The following is a 13,039-nucleotide window of genomic DNA, read 5'->3' on the forward strand; positions in this document are numbered from 1 at the left end:
TTTAGTTGGAAAGACTCCATTCTTACTGGAGACCCCTGAATGCTCCACCCGATTCCCCCTAAAACCAGCTGGGCTCCTTTGGGGGACCCTCAGGAAGGCCATTCTAGAACTGGGGCTCCCTTGACATGGCCAGCATCGGGTCATTAGCTGTTAAGAGCCCACTCTGGACGATGGCCCCAGCCCACATGCACACACAAACCTCCCTGGGCATCGTCCACCCCTCACCCTCTACCCCACACCCCTCCTGATCAGCATTTGGAAAGGAACAGAAGCAGCTCCTACTGGGGCCCAAGTGACTCCCTGCCCAGGAAGCCATGTCCCGCCAACACCTCCCACGCTCCTCCCCGGGGCCACACCTGCAGAAGGATGATAAGGGAATCGGATTCTCAAGCGACACCAGAGGCACAGTCCAAAGATTCAGAATATTTAGCTGTGTTTACCCGCAATAATCAGCTTCTCAAAGACATGTTGCTGGGCAGCTCTTGCTACATTGATTATGCTGCCTCATATTTTTGGCCCCCGGGGGCAAACAGCTCTGATTAATATTTCACAACACAGTTTTTTTTTTTTTTCATATTCCTTTCTTCATGTTGTTGTTTTTCTCTTTTTTAATTTTTTCTTCCTCCTGAGCCCCTGAGAGCCTGATAGAGAGACACGGAACATTTTACCGTCTCTTGTGTCTGCCTGCTCCAGTAATCAGCGGACTCGATCACGCTTGCAGTGTTTTTATGAATTAGTAACAGGCACTTTGGAGGGCTAGCGGGGGGGGGGGGAGGCAGGAAATGCAATCTATGGAAACTTAATGAGCGCCGTGGGGAACAGCTACCTCGCTGCCTCCAGCCCTGCCACGCTGAGCTCTAAATCACCCTTTCAGAGATTACCCACTTCCAGAACAGCCTCGACAGCTTGTGTGGGGCTCCTGAGTGCCCCTCTGTCCCCCTCCTGAGGACCCCTCCAGGTCCTCCCAGGAAGAGGGATGTGGGAGAGGCAGCTGAAGCACATCTCCATTTTAATTTGAAAAAAGGGAGAGCGGGGATCTGGCTTAGCCCGTGAAACTGTCCTGCCCTTGCAGGCTCTTTGCATCTGTTGCTTTTCGACAAACTGGGTGAGGATGGGTGAGGGTACGGCAGGGAGGCTGGGCAGGTGGACCAGGCAGGCCCCCGTAGGGAGATCCGCAATTCAAACCAGGGTCCTTGCAGGGGGTCTTATTCTTGCAGGTCTAGAAATTTCTTGTTAGGGCTCTCCACGACGAGATTCTAAAGGACTGACTGACGCCGTCGAAAGTCCCAAGGATTCAAGCCATATGTTGTGAGATATCACTTGAAAAAAAAATCCCCTCCATCATGGTCTGATGTTTGGTCCTACCGTGTGTGATCAAGCCCCAGTTCACACCACATGACATTCACCACTCGAATCTGACTACCCTCAAGCCCTGTTCACGAGACCCATCCACTGACCCTGAGCTTGGACGGCAGGGCAAAGTCATTGGCTACAGAAGTTTCTAAATTATTTACCCTCGATTACCTTGTATTCTGGTAACAAACAGTTCACACGTAGCCTCTGATCCCCATACCACACTTGGGGCAGTGCTCATCCAAACTTGAATGCCACATTCTTAATTTGCAAAGGGCAAAACGATCACCAAGTAAGCCAGAACCACGTGGCCAGGATCAGAGCCGCCTTTACCAGCAGGAAGGGGGGTAGTCAGCTTGTAATCAGCAAGTAGTATGGGAAGCATGACATGCGTTGATCTTTCTTTCTTCTCTCTCTCTTCTTCTTTCCTTTACTTTGGCAAATGTCATCTACACAAAAATAGACAGAGGTAGTATAATGAGCCCTCACGCGCCCATCAATGAGCTCCAGTCAACAAGTTAAATATTTGTGACCTGACCTTCCCTGTAAGGACAGGTCTTCCCCCGCACCAGGTGCCATGTGCCCAGGATGCTGGGAGACCAATGTGTTCCCCCAGTCCCCCTCTTCAGAGGTACCGTGCAGCTCTTCCCTTCTGGTAGCCCAGGCTTCCCCCTGTCATTAACCCCTCCCCAGTCATCCTCTCTGAAGGACGCCCCGGCCATGCAGGGGGGAGAGGTCCTTCAGTCATATGTTCACAGATAGTCAGCTGGGCTCCCATGGTGGTAGGTGACTGGTCTCCTTCACTACATTTTGAGTCTTCCTTATTCATCCTCATGTGGTAACTTCCAGGACCGGGGAAAACGAGAGCTTGGGAGCAGTGTACACTTCACCTGGGGCTCAGAGGTGCCTGCCGTGAGACCTGCAAACCCAGCTCCACACGGAGCTGTTACAAGTTACAACTGTCACATCTCTTGGTCCATGCCTGATCCGAGATGTGGAGCTCCAAACAGAGGAACACCTGCGTCTGCCCTCAGGGGCTCATCATCCAGTGCTAAAATGCCCAGGACTCCTGGGGAGTAAACACTGATCTGGTGAGTTGATACGTCACCCCTCCTCCGGGAACCGGCTACTAGAGAAGAAACACAGAGATGATGATTCAGTGATGGAGAGGAAGAGGAGGGAGAGACTGGAAGAGAGGAAGAGGGAGAGATTGATAGATAGATAGAAATATATGTACACACATAAACACCACTCAACACACAGAGGCAGATTAGAGCCAGAGGCTCGAGAAAACCTGCGCTAGGGGGAGGTGACAAAGCAAGGGGAGGGGAAAGCGGGGCAGGGGATGAGGGTGGGCAGGGAGATCTAGTTCACACTGGACTCTGTCAGGGTGGGAGGGTAGAGCCCAGCAAGGTCTCAAGGCCCCATCCTGCATGTACATCTTAACGGTTCTCAAGAGCACAGCTCACTAACCAAGTCCACACAAAACAACACATCCAAATTAACAGACAGCATCCCCATGCGTTAGTCACTCTCCTCCCACAAGGTAGCAGTGCCTTTGTACAGGATTCCTCCCAAACCACCAAATCCTACAGTGCTTAGGCCTTCGGCCAAAGCCAGATGTTCTTGGGAGGGTTGGATTTGCTGTTAGTTATTGTTAGTATTATTATTATACTTGTACTACAGATGTGGACCTCAGACTAGCAGTATCAGCATCACCTGGAAGCTTGTGAGAAATGCAGATTCTCAGGCCCCTCTCAAGCCCCCTGCGTCAGAATCTGCATTTTAACTCCATCCCCAGGCCATTTGTGGGCACGGTCAAGGGTAAGAAGCGCTGGTCTTTCACAGTCTTGGGGATCCCTTCCTGGAACACCTACTTTTCTTTATCACTTCCCTGCCCCCTCAGCTGGTTTGCTAGTTTGCTACCAGCTTGGACAAGTCCATCTCTTCCGCCAGGCTCTCGGTGGCGCAGAGATAATGGCTTCATATTGATGTCTCCCAAATGCATTTTAGTGAAGATGTCTTAAAGATCTAAAAGCCTTTAACATCCCAGGGAATGCATTTCTAATGATACAATTTCAGGCCCCTTGACAATCCTTGACAAAAGGTATTTCTAGATAGGCAAGGAGGCCTTCCTGACATTGCTTAAATGCCATCACGTAATAATAACTGGTATTTGTATGGCGTCTTAATTTTACAACATGTGTTTATTCCTTCACTCCTTTAACGCTTCACATGAGCATCACATGAGAGAGAAGCAAGGCAGCTTTTAGGATCCTTATTTTATGGTGAGAAAACTGGAGCTCAGAGAGGTTAAGAGACTTGCCTGTGGCCACCCACAGAGAAGCAGAGGCAGGCATGGACCCCCAAGTCACCTCCCCAACCCCGGGCTTCTTCTGGAAAGAGCCACAACGTACAGGACAGTCCTGCCAGAAAGGACTATGTGCAGACTTATTTTTTTTCATTAGAATTCCGTCTTTAAAACGCAGGAGTCAAATGTCCAGTTCAGCAGAACTATTTCCCTTATGCACTCAGCCCTAAACTAGGAGGCAGGCAACGGGGGTGCCCGAGATCCAGCCCCTGCCTTTGGGCTTCATTTATTAAAAAAACCCTCTGATGGAGCAAAAATGTGCTCTCAAATCATGGCATCACCAAAACCCAAAACCAAATACAAACAAACAATTTTTCTTCCATAAGGAAGCAGAAATCTCTCTCCTCTTAAAAATGAAGAACAATTCAGCTCCCAGTTCCCCCTCCCCCCACTCCCAGCCAACAGGTGTTTCCCATGATGCCTCCGGCCACGTGTTGCTTGCACGGGACACAGGCTCCTAGAGCGATGGGTCAGCGCCTTTCAGGCTCAGCTGAAGAGTTCCTGGTGCCAAATCTAACTTCTACAAAGCACGAAACCTCTTTTTTTTGTTTTTTTCAGCAACACATTTAAATAAGCTTTTCTCAAGTTGGATTTAAGGTGGTTTCACTTCCCTCTGTTCTTCTTCTAATTGAAACTTACCTTTGCTGTGTCCCGTTTCCTCTGAGCCTTCCAGATGATTCAAAGCTAATTTTTGCAAACCACTTTGCATTTTGGAGAGTTTAATCAATATTGGTATATTTTACTCCTCGCCAAGAAAATACACCTTTCTAAACTCATCACAGCCGCAATCCAGCGTTTCACAAAATGTGTGTCTACAGAGCCCTGGTAAGGGCGTGGTGAAGCTAGTGCCCTGGTCAGTGGGGTTGGGAAATGCTGGAGGCTCCAACCTGTGCCCCCACGCCCCACATTGGAGCATTAGCACATTAAAGGCGCTGACAAGTCCTGCAAGGTAGAAAAGTCTACATTTCTTTAAATCAGCATTTCCCAAACTTCTTTGGGCACAGAGACCCTTTCACACTTCACATATCCCAGGAATCTAGTGCTCTATCACCTTTGGGAAATTTTATCAAAACCCAATGGCTGACTCTCCCCAGAAGGATTTCAGGTCTGCAAATGGGTGAGGCAAGACTTCCTCTGACCCTCAAGTCATGCTGCACCCATGCCATTCCCCTCAGACTCTCCTCAGGGTCTGTTGCCTTTGCTCCAGAAAGGCTCCAGAGCTCCTTTCTACCTTCGGCTGGCTGTGTGACGGTGGGCCAGTGACTCAGCCTCTCTGGTACTCACCTGCGAAATGGGAGGACAGTGCCTGTCCGTTGTATCTCATGGGTCTCAGAAACAAGCTGTGCTTCCGGAGCACCCCAATACACATCACCCTGGATTCCACAGGGTCCCCAAACAGCTGGTTTCTCAACCACTGGGCAGTGAGGTGTAAATGGGGCCTTTCCCCAGAGAGGCTACTGCAACTCCCCAAACTCGGGATGACATTTATGTCCCCTCGTCTCTCCTGCAGAGGCCACTCTTAGAGCCGTAGCATCGCCCAGAATCCCACATTTTGGCCATACACCGGCAATCGTGCCTTGCACTTGATCTAGAAGGGGGACCGGGCCAGGCTGTGGGAGAGAAGGGTGGTGCATCCCCTCTGCCATCTTTCCACCAGCTTCTGCACAGTCATCCCACCTGTCCTTCGCTCTGTCCTCCCCCTGAGCCACACCTGTTGGCAATCTGCACTGACATGCGTCGTGCCTGTGTGCACAAAAGCCTGGCTGCCGAAATCCCGGGGGATTTACTTTTGTCACATCCATACCTTGTGTGCAGTCAGATGGGGGTGGTGTTTATGTCTCAGTTCTCTATTGCAAAGGGGGAAAAAATACAGTGGAGCTATAAATGTGTACATTTGGAACAGCCGCCCCCGTGTACTGTGTATATAACTCAGCTGCAAGAAATTTAAACATAAACGAGTTTTCTGAAGTGGGATGGAGGAAAATTTGGCCACTGGCATCTCAAAATTATTTTTCTGCACCAAGTGCCAAAATCAGGCATTAAAATGCAACACTTCCACCCCCGGAAGAAAAGAAAAAAAAACACATACACATATACACAACCTCATTTTCTCTGGGGAGAAGGTTGCTGTTGTTGATAGGACATGTTTTTGTAGCCCAAATGTTGGCTCTGCAGCCCATTTTGCTCTTTTATACACATTCAAAGTGGGAAACATCTGAGCGAACAGGCACCAGAAGTTCAGAGCACTTTCCCCCAGCCTCGCTGTGCGCTTTCCTTGCAGGAGAATCTGCTCCAGACTCCAGGGCAAGCTCTCCAGGAGTGGAGACTGTACGACAGGGTTTATTAGTTGGCACAGAAGGAGAAGGATCTCATGTTCATATCAGGGTCTGAGAGCGGGCCGTCAGGAATAATTGTAAAAGATGGAGGTATGAATGGGGCAGAGGAAGAGGAGGTGACAGGGACAGTGGAGGTGAAGGAACGTTGACTGTTATATGGGCCAGTGGAGAAATCAACAAAGCTAAGATGAAGTGCATAGGGATGGGGAACTATCTCGTGGGTGCTGGAAACGGATATGGGATGGATTAGGCAAGCAGGCTTCAGACACAGACGGATCTGTGTTTGAATTCTTACCTAGGAAGGGTCCTCCCGGGGGGCTGCCTTTCTCCTGGGAGCCTGTGAAGACGTGGAAGCAGCAGCTCAGGCCCGAGTCCGGGTGATCCCCTAATGGTGGCCCCCAAGCTTTGTTCTTGGTGCCCTCAGCGGCCAGTTTGGATTCTTCCCTCCTTCACAAATGGCTCAAAGGCCCTGGTACTCCTCGCCCCAGTCGCTCCATTCACATTCGCCCTTTGGAAAGGCTCTGTCTTCTCTACCTTCCCGGCTACACACACCGTTAGGGGCAGGGCCCTAGCAAGGCACAGTGGGGAAACAGGGCAGGGTCAGCCATGGTCCCCAACCCCAAAGAGCTGCTCCAGGGGAGGGGGCACGTAGGCAAACAAGCCACTAAGATGCAGCCCAATAGCCTATGGACCCTTTGTCTGAGAGTGAAAACGGGCTTGCATTTCTATAATCATGGATGTTGCCGGCTCTCGTGCCCTCTTCCGTGAAACAGCACAGCCACGCTCGCTGTCAAGCATTTCCAAGGAGCCCAGCACTGTTTCCCGTGCGCCTCCAAACCAGCATGGCAGATCTCCGTGCAGTGAATGCATCCGCTCCTCGCGGGCTTCATGGTATCTGCCCAGTAACACTGCCTTTGTCTTTAGTCGCTGCCAATTCCTACCCAGGCTGGCAGGCAGTTCCCTTGGGGTCCCCTGCTGTTCTTCCGTCTACCACGGCCAAGACCTGGGAAGCTCAGAAGGCTAGGCTGCTTCTATGGTGTGAAGGAGAACTCCATTTTTCATTAGTCTGGTAGAAAAGCCCAAAGTGGGGCTGCCTGCGCCCACAGTCTCATGCAGTTCAGCAAAACTGCCTCTAAGCCTCGGGTCTGAGTTCTTGAGGGGCAGGGCCCAGCTAGCAGGTGGAGGGTTTTTGCTTTTAACAAGGGTGTCTTCCAGAAGCCTCTGAACTCACAAACCAATAGCTACACCTACCAGTCATAAGGCCGGCCTTCTGGGTGGCGCTCCTGGGTGCCCGGCGTTCAGTAGGTTCTCCAGGATCGTGTGTCAAATGGGCAGCAGAGCATCACTATTAGATCTGAAGTAGGAGGGGAAACATGTTGAGAACAGTGATCTCTTACATGCTGTCAACTTTTATAACATACATTGTTGAAAGTTTGGAAACTACCAAAAAGTAGGAGGAAAAGGTAAAACTTTAAAAACCCACTTAAAATCCCATTGCCCAAAGGCAACGATTGTGAGTGTTTTTCTGTATTTCCTTTCAGCCCTTGGGGAACGTTTTTTCAGGAAGATCCTTCTGCAGGGGCAGCGGGGCTTCGCTCAGAGCCCGGCAAATACATCAGAGGGAGACGGGAGGAAAAGTCTGAACAGGAATCCAACCGGCCTTGGAATGGAGAGGAAGGAAGGGCTGGGTCCAGGCTGCCTCCCTCCAGCCCTCAAAGACAAGCTGAGCGAGCTTTCTGGAGGAAGACAGGTCAAGTGGGAGACGGCATGCTCTAAAGGCACCAAAGCAAGCGTACAGGATACGGGCTGTGGAAGAGCCAGGGTGGTGGCCTCCTGGGCGGGGCCGAGGAGCAGGCGGGGACGCAGATGTGGGACGGGGCCTGCACATCCCCGCCCTGCAACGGCAGGACAGCTGGCGAGGAGCATGGGAAGCGGCAAAGACGGTCTGAAAACTAACGGCAGATAAACCCTGCTTAGGGCTTGCTCACCCGTCTCTCTCTCTCATTCTCACCCTCGTGGCACCTTGCTCTCTCTGCGCAGACCCCGTCATTCACACAGGCCCCCGGGGTTCTCCGTGCTGTCTGTGTGATCGCCCAGAGTGCGCATCTCCCACTGAGGAAACTGTCAGAACTTCAGGACCACCTCCTTGGCCATTTTTGTGACCTGAGAGAAAAAACTCGCTAAAGCTTGGCCTGCACGGTGTGACTTCAGGGAGATCAAGGGTCCCTGCCCTTTCTAAAACAATTTAATTCTTATTAGAATATTGCTTTACAATGGTGTTAGTTTCTGCTGTACAGCAAAGTGAATCGTTATACATATACATATATCCACTCTTTTTTAGATTCCCTTCCCATTTAGGTCACCAGAGAGCATTAGTAGGGTTCCCTGTGCCATACAGCAGGTTCTCATTTTACATCCATTTTACACATAGTGGGGTATATATGTCAATCCCCATCTCCCAATTCATCCCACCACCACCCCCTTCCCCCCTTGGTAACCGTAAGTTTGTTTTATACATCTGTGACTCTATTTCTGCTTTGCAAATAAGTTCATCTGTACCATTTTTCTAGATTCCACATATAAGCGATATTATATATTTGTCTTTCTCCGTCTGACTCACTTCACTTAGTATGACAATCTCCAGGTCCATCCATGTCGCTACAAATAGCATTATTTCGTTCCTTTTTATGGCTGAGTAATATTCCATTGTGTACAGGTTCCACATCTTCTTCTTCCATTCTTCTATCGATGGACATTTAGGTTGCTTCCATATCTTGGCTATTGTAAATAGTGCTGCAATGAACACTGTGGTTCATGTATGTTTTCGAATTATGGTGTTCTCCAGATACATGCCCAGGAGTGGGATTGCTAGATCATATGGTAGCTCTATTTTTAGGTATTTTAGGAACCTCCATCCTGTTCTCTATAGTGGCTGTACCAATTTACATTCCCATCAACAGTGCAGGAGAGTTCCCTTTTCTCCACACCCTCTCCAGCACATATGGTTTGTAGATTTTTTGATGATGGCCATTCTGACCGGTGTGAGGTGATACCTCACTGTAGTTTTGATTTGTATTTCTCTAATAATTAGTGATGCTGGGCATCTTTTCGTGTGTTTTTTGGCCATCTGTACATCTTTTTTGGAGAAACGTCTGTTGAGATCTCTTGCCTGAGGGCCTGTACTGCCACCACCATCCAAGCGCTTTAAGGGGCAGTGAGATGATCTGAGCACCCAGAGGGGAGTCAGGACACAGGGTCCTTGTCAGGGTCTGTTTTTGACCCTCTGAATTATGACCTGCAGAAGTCCTTTCACACCCTGGATTTGCTTTTCCCATTTGGTTAAAAAAGAAAAGAAGATTGGTATGAGGCAAACCGGAAAAGCAGAATCAAAGCTGCAGTCCAGGAGTCAAAGGCGATTCTGCAGGACCCAGTGGGTGGGCCAAGGCCACCTTGGAGTGAGCATCCTTCCTCCTCTCTCTTTGGGTCTGTTGAGCCACTGGGAGCTGCTGTTCTCAGACCTGAGCATGGATGAGTGTATCAGACCCTGCCTCAGAGCCAAAGAGCCTGGGGGAAGGGGGAGACAGGTGCTCATAACCAGCTGAACTCAGGAAGGGGAAAAGGAGATGGGGAAAGTGGGGTAGGGGTGCCTCAGGCCCAGGAGAGGAACCAACTCAGGCCCAGGGCTTTGCGCCAGCCAGATTGCTTCCATGTCTCATTTGATCTGCAAAACAACCCTGCAAAGTATTATTATTCCCATCTTACCCATGGAACCCTTCCAATGCCCAGAGAGGGGAAGTGACTTACCCAGGGTCACACAGCTGGAGGAGCCAACTCTCAAAGTCAGTTACCTGACTCCAAACTCCAGGTTCCTTCCAGATTGCTGCACTGTGGGAAGCCAGGGGTGGGGGGAAGGTTAGGGCTCCTGGGTGCGTGCACGGCCCCACCCTCTCCCATCCTCTCTCATGTCAGCAGCATGGTGACACCACAGCTCTCACCAAAAGCTAAAACTGACCTGAAATTGCCATCTGTGGAAGGGCTCTGGGGAAATCTCTGGGCAGAGGGGACATTTTTCCTTATGCAGGAGCAAAGGAAGGAATTAGTGCTGCCTTCAATGGGGCAAAAAAAATATCAGGCTGCTGGACGATGAGAGCCAGATGCAGTGGCCCTAGGACCTGGATATGGTGGTCCGGTTCCCCTGTCCACAGGAAAAAGCTGAGGCTCGGGACCTCTGGCCCAGACTTAGTGTCAGGACTCCAGACCCGCCTCTTACCACCCAACCCTCCCCACACCCTCCTCTGGCTCGTAACACTCTTCAACACCCCTTTAAAAATTAAGGGTGCGGCAGAGGTGGGGCAGCTCCTGAAACAGAGGAGAGGTAACTGCATGCCTTTGACTCCTCTTGATGTGAAAATGGGATTGGAATGACTCACTCTGGTTGAAAGGTTAGTTGAAGGTTATTACAGGAAAATTGTTATTCATACATTTTTTCTGTGTGGCCAGATAGCCTAAAAGATTAAATTCACAGAGTGCATAATGACCCGTCAGGGCGGACAATGGTAGGGGCGTCCCCCTGGGAGGGGAGATAACGGAACAGAGACTTCTCTGAATAATTCATGCTCCAGTAGACGCGGCACTAACAGATTACACAAGGGTTTTCATTAGAAAGGAGAGGAGAGAAAGGCGCTTTGAAAGCAGCTGGGTGTGTTTCTCGGCATGCATCACAGGCAGTGCCGGCCCAGTTTGCTGTGGCTTCAATCAATGCCGGTCCCCACATCTTGGGGGGGCCCCAAGGGGGTGACAAGCGAGATGAGGGGCATCATTGTTGTCACAAGGCAGGCGGGTGACAGACACCCCGCTCCTGAGTGGGTCTGAGTTACCCGGCCTCGTCCAGAGCCTTGAAGCTCCCGAGAGGCTGAGGCCAGGTTCACCTTGTGGGGCTCTGGATGCATTTAAAGTGAAGAGATAGGTATGGGAAATAGTTTCTCGAGAGGGATGTGACCGATGTCTCCTTCCTGTCCCATGCGTACCTCTAAGCACAACCTCATCTGGAGAGAGAGCCAAAAGTCAGAACGAGAGGCTCTGGGGAAATGAGGGGGCAGGGCCTGAACGTCATCCCTCGGGGAAGTCCCCAAGTCCTATCTGGGACCCTAACTGGCAGCGCAGCCTGGGCCGAGTTGAGACCCTTTCTCAGACCAGTCAGAAGATAAAGTGCCGTGTCAGTGGCAGAGCTGTGCACCCCGGGGTGGCTGCAAGACTCCCACTCCTTGCTTAGACCGGGGGCCCCCACGCAGTGCACCTGACTTCCCTGGGCTCCAATGAGCCCCGTGCAAAGTCATGCAGGTAAATCGCAACCTTTTTACAACAGGTGAATCCCATTCTCTCTCCCACGAGAAGGCTTACGTGGAAGGAAGCCGGTGGCACAACTCAAGGGCTGGGGCCGGGGGCCCGTGCTTGCCTCTGTGCAGCCCGCTTTGCACGGCCCACCGCCCTCTCCTCCCCGTGGCCTCCGACGGTCCACTCCAGTGTCCCCTCGGAGGAGGCCAGGAGCCTGGGGCACAGCATTCTGAGGCCTGTCTCACCCAGACCTCCCCTCTCCCGACCCTCAGACGCCGGGCAGAGGGGATCAGTCCGCTGTCACCCGCAGATCCGAGCACACTCGGTGTCCCCGACCGCTCACCCCACATCACTCACCACTTGGTCCTGGTGCTGTGTCCTCACTGACGCCACACAGGCGGGAGCAGCAGTCACACTGACCTCAGCAAACGTCCTATGGCCTTGCTTCCCCCCATCAAGCATCAAGGCCCCAGCATGGTGCCTTTGCCTCAGCTGGCGATGTGATCACTCAGGGCTTCCAGACCAGGGTCCTCATCCCCAGCTGGGCCAAGTGGACAAGAGAGAGACCCTCCCCCCATCCCACATAGGACAACCCAGAGCACCGAGACAAAGGGCAATCTGCACGCAGGGCGGCCTGGTCTCAGCTCTACCCCTCGTAAACTGTGGCACCTCGGGCTTGTCACTTCACCCCTGCATGCCTCAGTTTCCCCATCTGTAAAAGGTGTCAAATGCCATGCTTACCTTACTGAGGGGCATGGAAAAACAAATTGTTCCAAACTAAGGATACGCTGCCGTTACTGCTTTATTTATCAGCAGCCGTGGGTCAAGCCCGGTATTAAACACTCCCCGTGGCTGAACTCTAATCCTCACAGCAGCCCCAAGAGGTGGATAGTCTTATCCTCGTTTCACACAAGAGGAAACAGAGACTCAGAGAGGTTATGGGACTTGGCCGAGAATACGAAGCTGGTGAGTAGAAGAGCCAGAATTAAAACCCAGTTGTATCTCATTCCAAAGCAGGTACCTTTCCGTCTTCCTAAGGGGGCCATGCAGCTCCCAATCACTTCTGTTCAGCCGCTGTCCATATGGGAAGGGGCTCTCAGTGCCACATGTGCAGAAAAGATCCTGTTGATGAAACAAAGGGTTCAGAGGCAGTGAAGGCACAGACCCATCTCCCTGGGCGCGGGGATCAAGACGCTGGCTTGGGCAGATCAGGATCTGAAGTCACTTGAAGTCTGGGTCCCTTCCTCTGTGGAATGGGAGGGAACTACTGCATCTGCTTCAGAGAGCTGCTGGGAGGATGGTGGTGGGTGGGAAAGGCGGAGCGCAGTGCTGCCTCTTGGCACACGGGAGCTCGAACACGTGGGCACTTGTTCCCAGGAAAAGGCAGACCTTCTGGGCTGCCTGGGGTTTTGGCTTCTTTTGCCAAGAGTTATGAGTCATCACTCGTTTGTTCCTTTGCTTGTTTGTTCATCCATTTACTCCTTCAGCCACCCTTTCCTGAGACGCCCACTCCCTGCCCACCCTCGGGTGGGCTCCGGTCACAGAGGACTCAGTCTCATGTGGGACTGTCCTCATGGAGCTGTGAGCACGAGGCAGACACAGACACATCAGCCAGCGTGGATCCATAAAATCTAGAGTGGCAGGA

General features: G+C 51.5%; 1 long non-coding RNA gene across 1 annotated transcript; it reads right to left on the minus strand.

Moving 5' to 3' along the window:
• Positions 1 to 408: 408 nt before the first annotated feature.
• Positions 409 to 12,608, minus strand: LOC132531767 (uncharacterized). The gene is made up of 6 exons (XR_009544215.1): positions 12,416 to 12,608; positions 9,865 to 9,945; positions 8,049 to 8,223; positions 7,312 to 7,405; positions 6,356 to 6,397; positions 409 to 2,482 (listed from the first exon to the last, which is right to left on the minus strand). It is a non-coding gene; the product is annotated as an uncharacterized LOC132531767 (long non-coding RNA).
• Positions 12,609 to 13,039: the final 431 nt, after the last annotated feature.

Source organism: Lagenorhynchus albirostris, chromosome 1, assembly GCF_949774975.1.
Source record: "Lagenorhynchus albirostris chromosome 1, mLagAlb1.1, whole genome shotgun sequence".
Lineage (NCBI taxonomy): Eukaryota > Metazoa > Chordata > Mammalia > Artiodactyla > Delphinidae > Lagenorhynchus > Lagenorhynchus albirostris.